Source organism: Triticum dicoccoides, chromosome 6A (genome assembly GCF_002162155.2).
Source record: "Triticum dicoccoides isolate Atlit2015 ecotype Zavitan chromosome 6A, WEW_v2.0, whole genome shotgun sequence".
NCBI lineage: Eukaryota > Viridiplantae > Streptophyta > Magnoliopsida > Poales > Poaceae > Triticum > Triticum dicoccoides.
The window spans coordinates 89,297,226-89,301,563 of NC_041390.1; positions in this window are offsets into that span (position 1 = coordinate 89,297,226).

Here is a 4,338-nt window from a genome sequence, read left to right on the forward strand (position 1 = left end):
ATGGACCATCAATGAGTTGGGCCATTTGTAGTCGGACCTTAGTTTTGGCCTCTTAACGGCCCATGCCCTTCATGGTCCAATACCAGCCCGGTTTCTCTTTCAGCCTGCTAAAGGCCCACAACACAGTTGAGCCGTTTACAATACGACCTGACTTTCGGCCACTTAGCGGCCCATGCTCTTCATGGTCCAATACAAGCCCGCTGTCTCTTTCGGCCTGCTAAAGGCCTATAGTATAGTTGGGCCATATGTAGCCCAAACTTAGTAATGGCCTGTTAACGGCCCGTGACATAAATTGGGGCCACCTGTTGCCCGCTTTGATGTCGGCCTGTTAACGACCCGGGAGGTAAGAGGGCCAACCATTAACTTTCGGCCTATTAACGGCCCATTAACTTAATGGGCCCACTAAAGTTCGTTCATGTCTTTAGGCCAAATTAGATAATTTGATCCCATTACGACGAGCAAAGGTACGGCATACAGGGAATAATGTTGCACATCCAGAATATATTACAGGAAATTACATCCATTGGGCAATCAAAGATTGATGCCAGTGCAAATAAATGAGCAGAACCTAACCATCTACAACGTCACAATCTGCAACCTCAGCACAGATGATGCCCATAAGCATGTGGGCAAGTTCTTGCTGCTTTGCCACACTGTCTCTGAAAACATTGATCAGTTGTTGTGTCGCACGACTCTGCACCTCTGATTCATCCACCATTTCCATCATTGCTTCAGCCATTAATTGGTTCACAAACATACATTTATTCCGTCGCATTCGAGATAGAGGATACTGAATAGATTCAGATGGCGATTTTGGCAGGCTTGTATTATTGATAATGGAGAGTGTCTTGAGCATTGCATCATAACATAAATTAGGACGAGAACCAAACAGATTAATCATGAGTTATTGCCATATTACCTGGCCTAGATTTACTGGAAAGAAACAATGGGGTTGCCTTGCTGTTTTCAGAGTTTGTCTTCTTATCTTTAGCAGCCTGCACAAAATTAACACACTAGCATTGCTATCATTGGCCAAGTCAGATAATAGGAAAGCAACATTGACACAACGAACGTTTGGGCAACTAGCCTACACCAAATTAACACAATATGGCACAGCTATCATCAGCCAGGTAAGGTAATATGAAAGCAACATTGACACAATGAATGAATGGGCAACCAGAGAAGCACTACAATTCAGTAATGTGCGTGATATGAGATAGCACATTCATGCAGCTCAGTACGCAAAACTACCAGGCAGTTTTCCTTACAAAAACCAACATTGGCGCCTTTAACATTTTTCTACAACTAATTTTAGATCAGATAAAGGTTAGATTCAGGCCGATTAACAAAATACATGCTGATGTAAAAATATAGTGATATACAACAGGTACTTACATCAGCACTGGAGCACAGAGAATTCCCGCAAGATATTTTCCTCGAATATGATCCCAATGGAGGAAGTCTTGTGTCGTTTAACCTTATTTTCTAAAAGAGAGACGGGTAAGAAACATGTAGAAAATATGATCAGAATGCTATAAAATTTCATGATGCGAGGATACGCACACGCTTCTTAGAATGGAGTTGACATTCTTTTGCTGGACTAGAGCGGACTAGTTCTTTGGCCACTGGAATCTGCTTATTATCAGTGGGAGTTGGGTTTCTCTGTGCTGGAGTAGTATCTATGAAAAATGGAGTTGGTTTATTATCTCCTGGCGTTTGGATCTTTTGCAAAGACCTGGTTTGTAACCCTTCACATTCTAACATAGTCGTCTTCCCCTTGCATGCCTTATATAGAATAATGGTGCTTCAATTATAAAACATGCTATAGCAGAGATGGAATAGGTACTGAAGAATAGAAAGGCATGACATATTGACATGTATTCCCTCCATCCGGAAATAAATGGATGGGTCTAGGCGTATTTCAGTTCTAGATACATCCAGTTTGATCCATTTCTGCGACATGTAATCCGGGCGGAGGGAGTATGATGTAAGAGCTAGGGATACGATAGGACAACATAGTACAAAAACACTGAAAACCCACTACAGAACCAAAGTAATCAAACCCACTGATATGAGATAGTACACTCATGCCGCTCAGGATGCAAAACTACCAAGCAGTTTTCCTTACAAAAATCAACATTGTGGCCTTTAATCATACATTTTGCTACAACTAAATTTAGATCCGATAAAGGTTGAATTCACGCCGATTAACAAAATACATGCTGATGTAAAAATATAGTGATATACAACAGGTACTTACATCTGCATTGGAGTATAGAGAATTCCTGCAAGAATCTTTCCTCACAGACGACACCAGTGCAGAAATTCTTCTATCTGTTAAGTTTATTTTCTAAAAGAGAGATGGGTAAGAAACATGTAGAAAATATGATCAGCATGCTATAAAATTTCATGATGCAAGGATACGCATGCGCTTCTTAGAGTTGATTTGACATATTTTTGCTGGACTGGAGTGGACTAGTTCTTTGGCCACTGGAATCTTCTTATTATCAGTAGGAGTTGGGTTTCTCTGTGCTGGAGCAGTATCTTTAAAAACTAGAGTTGGTTTATTATCTCCTGGCGTTTGGATCTTTTGCAAAGGCCTTGTTTGTAACCCTTCAGATTCTAACATAGTCATCTTCCCCTTGCATGCCTTGTATAGAAGAATGATGCTTTAATTATAAAACATGCGGCAGCAGAGATATGGAATAGGTACTAAAGAATAGAAAGGCATGACATATTGACATGTATTCCCTCCATCCGGAAAAAAATAGATGGGTCTAGGCGTATTTCAGTTCTAGATACATCCTTTTTATCCATTTTGGCAACATGTAATCTGGACGGAGGGAGTATGGTGTAAGAGCTAGGGATACGACAGGACAACACAGCAAAAAACACTAGTTGAATGTAAAACTGTATGCTAGCGGAATACATACAAAAATAACTAAGGCAACATACACATGTATGATTGGGAAAATAAGATGGCATTGCAACAGAGCACTAGAACAGCACTTCAATGTAAAAAACATGGTATGGTAGATAGATGAAGTACATACTGATGAATAACAATGCATAAGATATTCAGAAGCATGATGTCCAAATTAAGCAGATGGCATTGCGATAGAGTAGAATGACAGTACTTAAATTTGAAAACATGTTATCATGAATGGAATAGGTACTGAAAAACAGGAAGGCATGACATATTTACATGCATGATCAGCATGCTAAGCACATGGCATTGTAACAGAGTAGATACACTCCAGGATATTATATGCATGTTGTACCCATATCATAGGCCAAGTTAGAGCAAGGACCTTGTGGGGTGAAGAGGATTCATCATCTTTCTGCAAGTATTCTGAAGAATTGCCTTTACATGTTCCATCATATTGGGTATCATTGACATCAAGTTTATTGGCCTTTACATTGCTCCGTGAGGTTCTTGTGGATATATCAGTGTGTGCAATTATATCTGACATGCATGGAAGACAACTAGTAGTTAGATTTATGTAATGAGTGCCTGTAGGAGACGACATAAATAGTAGGACTGGGGTTAACTAGCAGCAACAGGTCTCATAAACTAAAGGGAGAACACAGATGAAAGCTACAGAATATGTATCGTTTGTACTCGAGATTAAGTAGATGGCACACAAAAGTATTAAAGAACAACATAGGAAATACTAGAAGTGGTATAATACTATAGTCACCAGCCTGTGGGATAGCATTGGCTGATGGATGATAACTATGGAACAGTGTTACCTAAAGAACAAGTATCTTAGCTAAACTATGGAACAACGTTAACTCCTGAACAAGACCCGTAACAGATCAGCATGAATATACAGTGAAATGTGATGATCTATTTTCCATGCTTAGATGAATAACAAAGCCATAAATGTTGCACACAAGTAAGATGAGGGTACAACCTATCTGGCTGCCATCCATAGGAGTGAGCATCATGTGCTGACTTGTGGATGGCCCTGCAGTTGTTGTGGTTGTGCATGTCGGGCACGCGCATTCGATGCAGGGAACTGTTGAGTGGGGACTATAGCTCCCTTCTGGTGTATGCTTCCCTTGTTGGAGCAGCTGCGGTGAGTCGCAAGACGGTGTGTCTGAAGATGCAGATAACGCATAATGTTAGGAATGACATATCTCTTTGATCCGAAGAAATACACTAAGAGATCAACAGCAAGGTACGAGAGTGGTCACACGTCTGTTGACTGAAGACTAAATTGGGGTCACATGATTTTATTTTATTTTGGTACTGTCCGATCTACGATGGATGGCTGGCCGTCTTGTGCCTCCCGGCTGACACTGTTCCGAATCTTCCCCGAAGAGCCAGCGACC